This window comes from Pleurodeles waltl, chromosome 1_2 (genome assembly GCF_031143425.1).
Source record: "Pleurodeles waltl isolate 20211129_DDA chromosome 1_2, aPleWal1.hap1.20221129, whole genome shotgun sequence".
Classification (NCBI taxonomy): Eukaryota; Metazoa; Chordata; class Amphibia; order Caudata; family Salamandridae; genus Pleurodeles; species Pleurodeles waltl.
This window is the reverse complement of record NC_090437.1, coordinates 770,781,168-770,791,241: the sequence shown is the minus strand read 5'-3', so window position 1 is coordinate 770,791,241 and position 10,074 is coordinate 770,781,168.

Here is a 10,074-nt window from a genome sequence, read left to right as displayed (position 1 = left end):
CTTACTTTTGACAGGCAAGCTGTCTCCAGTATCTATAGTGTGCTCACACCAAGAAGTGGTACCTGGCACAGTAGAGAAGAGTTCAGAAAACTGACCTAGGAGATTTATGCAGTGGTCTTTCTGCTCAGCAGTAAGACAATCTGCCAAAACTACACCTTCCACTAGAGCATCTTGTTCTGTGGAAGAAAAGAGATCAGGGAGAGGGTCACTCTCTTCTTCCTGTCCCTCATCAGTGGCCATGAGCAGGGTGAGATCAGCCCTGTCATAGTAGGGTTTCAGGCGATTGACATGGAGCACCCTAAGGGGACTCCTGGCAGTGCCTAAGTCAACTAAGTAGGTGACTTCACCCTTCTTTTCAACAATTATGTGGGGTCCACTCCATTTATCTTGGAGTGCTCTTGGGGCCACAGGCTCCAAGACCCACACTTTCTGCCCTGGTTGGTACTGAACCAAAACAGCCTTCTGGTCATGCCATTGCTTTTGGAGCTCTTGGCTGGCCTGAAGGTTTTTACTGGCCTTTTTCATGTACTCAGCCATCCTTGATCTGAGGCCAAGTACATAGTCCACTATGTCTTGCTTTGGAGCTTTTAAAGGTTGTTCCCAACCCTCCTTAACAAGTGTAAGAGGACCTCTCACAGGGTGTCCAAATAGGAGTTCAAAGGGGCTGAAGCCCACTCCTTTTTGGGGTACCTCCCTGTAAGCAAAAAGGAGGCAAGGTAACAGGATATCCCATCTCCTGCGGAGTTTTTCAGGGAGTCCCATAATCATGCCTTTGAGAGTTTTGTTAAATCTCTCCACCAGTCCATTTGTTTGTGGATGATAGGGTGTAGTGAACTTGTATGTAACACCACACTCCTTCCACATGGCCTTTAAGTAAGCAGACATGAAATTGCTTCCCCTGTCTGATACCACCTCTTTTGGGAAGCCCACCCTGGAAAAGATTCCCAGGAGGGCCTTTGCCACTGCAGGAGCTGTAGTGGTCCTTAAAGGAATTGCTTCAGGATATCTGGTGGCATGGTCCACTACCACCAAGATAAACATATTGCCTGAAGCAGTAGGAGGGTCAAGGGGGCCAACTATGTCAACCCCTAACCTTTCAAAGGGAACGCCAACCACAGGCAGTGGAATAAGGGGTGCCTTTGGAGTGCCACCTGTCTTGCCACTGGCTTGACAGGTTTCACAGGACTTACAAAATTCCTTTGTGTCCTCTGACATTCTAGGCCAATGAAACAAGGGAACAAGCCTGTCCCAAGTTTTCATTTGCCCCAAATGTCCAGCTAAGGGAATGTCATGGGCTAGAGTTAGGAGGAACTTTCTGTACTCCTGAGGAATCACCAATCTCCTGGCAGTTCCAGGTTTTGGATCCCTTGCTTCAGTGTACAAGAGGTTGTCCTCCCAGTAAACTCTGTGAGAGTCACTGACATCCCCATTTGCTTGTTTGACAGCTTGCTGCCTTAGACCCTCTAGTGTGGGACAGGTATGCTGTGCCACACTCAGCTCCTCCCTGGCAGGCCCCCCTTCACCCAAAAGCTCAGCAGTGTCTGCTTCCAGCTCCTCTGGTGTAGGTTCTGCACAGGGTGGAAATTCTTCTTCCTCAGAAGTAGAATCCACTGTAGAGGGAGGGATAGTAGGTAGTGTTTTACTTCTACTAGCCCTAGCTTTAGGGAGCAATTGGTCCATTCTTCCAGGATCCAAGTCACCCTGTCCTTTTTGCTTTTTGGCCTGAGCCCTGGTTAAAGCAAAAATATGCCCTGGGATGCCCAGCATTGCTGCATGGGCCTCCAACTCCACATCTGACTAAGCTGATGTCTCTAAATCATTCCCTAGTAGACAGTCTACAGGTAAATCTGAGGCAACCACAACTTTCTTGGACCAGTAACCCCCACCCCAGTTGAGATTTACAACAGCCATGGGGTGGCTAAGTGTGTTGTTGTGAGCATTGGTTACTTGGTACTGGTGACCAAGTAGGTGTTGTTCAGGGTGGACCAGTTTCTCTATTACCATTGTAACACTGGCACCTGTGTCCCTGTAGCCCTGCACCGCAACACCATTTATTAGGGGTAGTTGCTTGTACTTATCCATGTTAAGGGGACAAGCAACTAAGGTGGCTAAATCAATAGCCCCCTCAGAGACTAACACAGCCTCTGTGGTCTCCCTAACAAGACCAACCCCAACTAAGTTACCAAAAGTGAGCCCAGCTACTCCCTTGGATTGGCTATTAGTAGGTTTGCTCCCACCACTACTGCTATTATTAGGGGCACTAGGTGTAGCAGCAGGGGTTGTAGTGGTAGGAGGCTTGGTGCTTTTCTTTGGACAACTGGGATCTGTTGTCCAATCACTTTTTATTTTACATAAATAGCACCATGGTTTCTTTTCTTTGTTTTGATTTGAAGAGGATTTGGGCCCACCACCCCCACCAGAGTGTTTTTGTGGGCCTGATGAAGACTCATTTTTAGATTTGTCCCCACCTTTGTCAGAAGACTTACCATCCTTCTTCTTGCCATCTTTGTCACCCCCTGTATGAACTTTTCTGTTCACCCTTGTTCTGACCCATTTGTCTGCCTTCTTTCCCAATTCTTGGGGAGAGGTCAGATCAGAGTCCACCAGGTACTGGTGCAACAAATCAGACACACAATTATTAAGAATATGCTCTCTCAGGATTAAGTTATACAGGCTTTCATAATCAGTAACTTTACTGCCATGTAACCACCCCTCCAAGGCCTTCACTGAATGGTCAACAAAGTCTACCCAGTCTTGTGAAGACTCCTTTTTGGTTTCTCTGAACTTCATCCTGTACTGTTCAGTGGTTAAGCCATAACCATCTAGGATGCATTCTTAAGAACTTTGAAATCATTGGCTTCACTTTCTTTCACAGTAAGGAGCCTATCCCTACCCTTTCCACTAAATGATAGCCATAGGATAGCAGCCCACTGCCTTTGAGGGACATCCTGTACAACACAGGCCCTCTCAAGTGCAGCAAACCACTTGTTAATGTCATCCCCCTCCTTATAAGGGGGAACTATCTTGTGCAGATTCCTAGAATCATGCTCTTTTGCAGAATGACTATGGGGAATACTGCTGCTGCCACCACGGGTTTCTAAACCCAATTTCTGTCTTTCTCTTTCCACTTCTAAGGATTGTCTATCCAAATCCAGCTGTTGCTTCTTGAGCTTCAGTCTGGTTTGTTCCACTCTCAATCTATTGAGCTCCCTTTCTAACACTCTGTCATCAGGGTGGGTGGGTGGGACATGCCTTGAAACAGAAGTATGGTGAGAATGACCAGAAGGAGACCTGTCCATAACAGATGGCACCCTAACAGCTTGGCTAACAGAAACATCACTTCTACTATGATGAGAAGGAATACTCTTACTGTGATGTGAGACAACACTATCAGTATGGTGTGACTCTACATCAGTACCAGCTATGCTTGGTTGTCTGATAATGGGCAGGCATGGAAGTTTCCTTTCTAAATCGTTTGCTAGGGGTGCCCCAGGGTCAGATTGGGAACCATCAGCTAACTTTTCAACAGAAGTGGCACCTCTGGCCTTATCCTGTCCAACAAGCATATTAACTAACAGTTCTCTAGAGGGATTCTTCCCTACACTTAAACCTCTTTCTATGCAGAGACTCCTTGCTCCTTTCCAGCTAAGGTGATCATAAGCAAGTTTGGACAGATCAACAGTTTGGCCTGTGCCAGACATTTTAGAAAGTGTTTAAGTGATAGAAAAAGTGAGAAAAAAGTTTTTCAGAACATTTTGGAAAGACAGAAAAAACTTTTAAAACTTTTTAAGAACTTTTTAGAAAGTTTAGAGGTACTTTTCAGCACTTAGAAAATAAGTGAAAGGAGAAAAGCTAAACTTTTTGGTTAGGTGTACATACACTGAACTTGTTTTGTATATTTTTCTCTTATGAAAAGTACAATGACAAAAGTGGTAAGTAGTTGCAAAGTACTCATCCCACCGCTGCACAACCAATGTAGGAGGCTGGACTGGCTTGTAGTGAGTACCAAGGGGTACTTACACCTTGTACCAGGCCCAGGTATCCCTTATTAGTGTATAGGGTGTCTAGCAACTTAGGCTGATAGATAATGGTAGCTTAGCAGAGCAGCTTAGGCTGAACTAGGAGACGAGTGAAGCTCCTACAGTACCACTAGTGTCATATGCACAATATCATAAGAAAACACAATACACAGATATACTAAAAATAAAGGTACTTTATTTTTATGACAATATGCCAAAAGTATCTCAGTGAGTACCCTCAGTATGAGGATAGCAAATATACACAAGATATATGTACACAATACCAAAAATATGCAGTATAGTATTAGAAAACAGTGCAAACAATGTATAGTTACAATAGGATGCAATGGGGACACATAGGGATAGGGGCAACACAAACCATATACTCCAAAAGTGGAATGCGAACCACGAATGGACCCCAAACCTATGTGACCTTGTAGAGGGTCGCTGGGACTGTAAGAAAAAAGTGAGGGTTAGAAAAATAGCCCACCCCAAGGCCCTGAAAAGTGAGTGCAAATTGCACTAAAGTTCCCCAAAGAGCACAGAAGTCGTGATAGGGGAATTCTGCAGGAAAGACCAAAACCAGCAATGCAACAACGATGGATTTCCAGACGAGGGTACCTGTGGAACAAGGGGACCAAGTCCAAAAGTCACGACCAAGTCGAGAGTGGGCAGGAAATGCCCGCTGTGGGTGCAAAGAAGCTGCTACTGGACAGTAGAAACTGAGGATTCTGCAGGAACAACAAGGGCTAGAAACTTCCCCTTTGGAGGATGCATGTCCCATGCCATGGAGAGTTGTGCAGAAGTGTTTTCCTGAAGAAAGACCGCAAACAAGCCTTGCTAGCTGCAAGTCGTGCGGTTAGGGTTTTTGGATGCTGCTGTGGCCCAGGAGGGACCAGGATGTCGCCAATTGCGTCAGGGGACAGAAGGGGTGCCCAGCAAGACAACGAGCCCTCTCAGAAGCAGGCAGCACCCGCAGAAGTGCCGGAACAGGCACTACAAAGAGGAGTGAAACGGTGCTCACCCAAAGTTGCACAAAGGAGTCCCACGCTGCTGGAGGACAACTCAGGAGGTCGTGCAATGCAGGTTAGAGTGCCGTGGACCCAGGCTTGGCTGTGCACAAAGGATTCCCTCGGAAAGTGCACAGGAGCCGGAGTAGCTGCAAAAGACGTGGCTCCTAGCAATGCAGTCTGGCGTGGGGAGGCAAGGACTTACCTCCACCAAACTTGGACTGAAGAGTCACTGGACTGTGGGAGTAAATTGGACAGAGTTGCTGGATTCAAGGGACCTCGCTCGTCGTGCTGAGAGGAGACCCAGGGGACCGGTGATGCAGTTCTTTGGTGCCTGCGGTTGCAGGGGGACGATTCCGTCGACCCACAGGAGATTTCTTCGGAGCTTCTAGTGCAGAGAGGAGGCAGACTACCCCCACAGCATGCACCACCAGGAAAACAGTCGAGAAGGCGGCAGGATCAGCATTACAGAGTTGCAGTAGTCGTCTTCGCTACTTTGTTGCAGTTTTGCAGGCTTCCAGCGTGGTCAGCAGTCGATTCCTTGGCAGAAGGTGAAGAGAGAGATACAGAGGAACTCGGATGAGCTCTTGCATTCGTTATCTAAGGAAATCCCCAAAGCAGAGACCCTAAATAGCCAGAAAAGAGGGTTTGGCTACTTAGGAGAGAAGATAGGCTAGCAACACCTGAAGGAGCCTATCTGAAGGAGTCTCTGACGTCACCTGCTGGCCCTGCCACTCAGAGCAGTCCAGTGTTTCCAAGATGGCAGAGGTCTGGAGCACACTGGAGGAGTTCTGGGCACCTCCCAGGGGAGGTGCAGGTCAGGGGAGTGGTCACTCCCCTTTCCTTTGTCCAGTTTCGTGCCAGAGCAGGGCTGAGGGGTCCCTGAACCGGTGTAGACAGGCTTATGCAGAAATGGGCACAATCTGTGCCCATGAAAGCATTTCCAGAGGCTGGGGGAGGCTACTCCTTCCCTGCCTTAACACCTTTTTCCAAAGGGAGAGGGTGTAACACCCTCTCTCTGAGGAAGTCCTTTGTTCTGCCATCCTGGGCCAAGCCTGGCTGGACCCCAGGAGGGCAGAAACCTGTCTGAGGGGTTGGCAGCAGCAGCAGCTGCAGTGAAACCCCTGAAAAGGCAGTTTGGCAGTACCCGGGTCTGTGCTACAGACCCGTGGGATCATGGGATTGTGCCAACAATGCCAGGATGGCATAGAGGGGGCAATTCCATGATCATAGACATGTTACATGGCCACATTCGAAGTTACCATGGTGAAGCTACACATAGGTATTGACCTATGTGTAGTGCACGTGTGTAATGGTGTCCCTGCACTCACAAAGTCCGGGGAATTTGACCTGAACAATGTGGGGGCACCTTGGCTAGTGCCAGGGTGCCCACACACTAAGTAACTTTGCACCTAACCTTTACCAGGTAAAGGTTAGACATATAGGTGACTTATAAGTTACTTAAGTGCAGTGGTAAATGGCTGTGAAATAACGTGGACGTTATTTCACTCAGGCTGCAGTGGCAGGCCTGTGTAAGAATTGTCAGAGCTCCCTATGGGTGGCAAAAGAAATACTGCAGCCCATAGGGATCTCCTGGAACCCCAATACCCTGGGTTCCTCAGTACCATATACTAGGGAATTATAAGGGTGTTCCAGTATGCCAATGTAAATTGGTGAAATTGGTCACTAGCCTGTTAGTGACAATTTGGAAAGGAATGAGAGAGCATAACCACTGAGGTTCTGGATAGCAGAGCCTCAGTGAGACAGTTAGTCATAACACAGGTAACACACTCAGGGCACACTTATGAGCACTGGGGCCCTGGCTGTCAGGGTCCCAGTGACACATACAACTAAAACAACATATATACAGTGAAAAATGGGGGTAACATGCCAGGCAAGATGGTACTTTCCTACAACAGGTGAGAACATTTTCATTTTTAGCATTACATTAACTTTCACACGTCTACCTCTATCCTGTTTTTCGATTTAAGTCAACATTTGGTAACTGAGTTGTACCCTTCCATTACGGTTTCACAGTTGTGGTTACCTACGTGTCAACTGCTTGCATCCTTCAAGGGCTTGTGATGTGTGACATAGGTATGTTAGCTTTAGAATGGTACACCCATTATGACACTGTCATTGATAATACATTTTTACTAAATCACAGACTGACTCCAGATTGTTTTGTGTTTCAAGGGTGTTTATTGAAGTGCTCAGAAATGGGAGGGGGTTGTAAAATGAGGATGGGTGATGGTGGAGGAATGTCCATGGCAGAGTCCAGTCTATTAGTCTCACAGGTGCACTGCCCATCTGGGCATAGGAAGAGGAGCTGGGTCAGTTAAAGTATGGACAGGGTAACAAAGTGGGACAGTGGGAGGACAATCAGGGTGGTGTCATTTCCTGGCGGGGGTCTTGCCATCTTGCTCTGTCCTGTTCCTGGATCTCAGGGACCGCTTGCGTGGTGGTTGTCCGTCTGCAGGGGGTGGGGTGCTGGTGTGTTGGTCCTGTGGCGGGGCGTCCTGTCCACTATCGCCGGCGGAGGTGGTGGGCATTTCATCGTCCTGGCTAGTGTCAGGGGCCCCTTGGAGTGCCACGGTGTCCCTCAAGGTCTGCTGTATGTCCGTCAGCACCCCTACGATGGTGCCCAGGGCGGAGCTGATGGTCCTGAGCTCCTCCCTGAACCCCAAATACAGTTGGTCCTGCAGGCGCAAGGTCTCCTGCAACTTGTCCAGAACCGTCGCCATTGTCTCCTGGGAGTGGTGGTATGCTCCCATGATGGAGGAGAGGGCCTCGTGGAGAGTGGGTTCCCTTGGCCTGTCCGCCCCCTGTCACACAGCAGCCCTCCCAGTTCCCCTGTGTTCCCGTGCCTCCGTCCCCTGGACCGTGTGCCCACTACCACTGCCCCCAGGTCCCTGTTGTTGTTGGGGTGGTGGGTTAGCCTGGGTGCCCTGTAGTGGTGGACACACCACTGATTGACCTGTCCTGGGTAGGGAGGTTTGGGCCCGCTGGGTGGCTGCTGTGCTGGTGTTACCAGAGGGTGGAAGGTCGTTGTTGGGCTGTGCCTGTGCAAGGGGAACCGACAGTCCCGAGGCCCACGATGGTCTGGGCTGGTCATCAGGATCCAGTAGGGCAGAGCTGCTCTCGTCACTGTGGGCCTCTTCAAGGGGTGGAGTGGTGTTGTCTGGACCCTCTGGTGTGGTGATGGTCCTTCGGGTTCCTGCAGGGGCATAAGAGCATGATTATTGTATGTGTGTGTGTAATGGTGTGCAATGGATGGGTGTTTGCGTACCCCAGTGCCTGCATTCCTGTGTGTGAGTTTGTGTGGTGATGGTTGGGGGGGTGTACTGGGTATGTGCAGTAGGCATGCTTTAGTGAGGGGTGTCCATGCTTAGTTGTGTCATGCAGGGCTTGGTGTTGGGATGGGTGGTTTGTGTCATGGGTACATTACTGCGAAGTTGTAGTGATAGGGGAGGGGGTGTGTGATAGCATGCAGGTAGGGTGGGGGATATGATAGTTAAGATTTGACTTACCAGTGTCCCATCCTCCACCGACTCCTGCGAGGCACTCAGGATGCAAGATGGTCAAGATTTGCTCCTCCCATGTTGTTAGTTGTGGGGGAGGAGGTGGGGGTCCGCCGCCAGTCCGCTGTACCGCGATGTTGTGCCTGGAGACCGTTGAACGCACCTTCCCCCGTAGGTCGTTCCACCTCTTCCTGATGTTCTCCCTATTTCTTGGGTGCTGTCCCACGGCGTTCACCCTGTCTACTATTCTGCGCCATAACTCCATCTTCCTGGCTATTGATGTGTGCTTTACCTGTGAGCCAAATAGGTGTGGCTCTACCCGGATGATTTCCCCCACCATGACCCTGAGCTCCTCCTCGGAGAAGCAGGGGTGTCTTTGGCGTGCCATGGGGTGGAGTGGGTGATGTGTGGGGTGTTGTATGTGGTGATGAGTGTGGTGAGTGTAGTGGTGTGTGGTGTTTTGTGCGTGGATGTTGTGTGGGTGATGGTGTTGTGTGCCTTTGTGTAGTGGGGTTGTCTATTCTGTGCTCTCTCTCTGTCACCTTCATGTCAAATTTTTGGTCGTAGGGGTTTGTGGGTGATGTGGGTGTGTGTTTTATATTGTGTTTGGTGTGGGGGAGTGTTGTTTGTATGTGTATCAGGTGTGTGTATTTTGAATTGTCCAATGTGGCGGTGTTTTGGAGATGTGTGTGTATTTTGAGCGTCGTAATAGCATTGGCGTGTTTCTGTTGGCGTAGAGGTGGAGGATTTGTTTCCGACAGTTTATCACTGACCTTTGGTGTGGCGGTGTTTTGTGGGTGTCTGAATTTCGGCGGATTCCAAGATGTGTGTCATAATAGCTGTGGCGGAATGCCGCCGCGGCGGCGGTGTATTGGCGGTCTTCTGCACGGCGGTAAGTGCCTTTTACCGCCAATGTTGTAACAACCCCCCCTGTCTCTGATTTGAGAACCAGGACCCCCCTGTTTTTCACCCAGGAGCAAGGATAAATATGGCAGAGCTGAACCCACACCTCAGATCCCCACCAGATCCCTACAAGGAACAAGACAAAGAAGAAGAAGTACTTCCCTGCTGGACCCCTGACCTGCACCTGGACACTGCAATCTAAAGGACTGCATGAGCTGCACACTTGGGCTTCACCACTAAAAGGACTTTGCTTGTCTTCTACTGTTCAAAAGAAGGGACTCCCAGTTTGCTACAGGTACAAAGGAGCTGCCCAGAGTACCATGCATCACGTCCTGCAAGAAGAGCCCAGCTGACCAGTGTCCAGTGGCCATTTGAAGATTTTGACTTCGGATTAAGTTCAGGGACAAGCAGAAAGTCAATACCCAGTCTTGGGCTGACTTTGTAGACACCTCACTTAAGGCACTAGTGTCCTGGAAACATGGTAACAAAGTAAATACTAATGAGGGGTTATACAATTTGATCATGAGAGAGCCCCTGTTGACCAATTGTATCCAAGAAGGGTTATGCCAGCATCTAGTGGACTCTAAGCTGACCAACCACAGAGAGCTGGGGGAGGCAGGT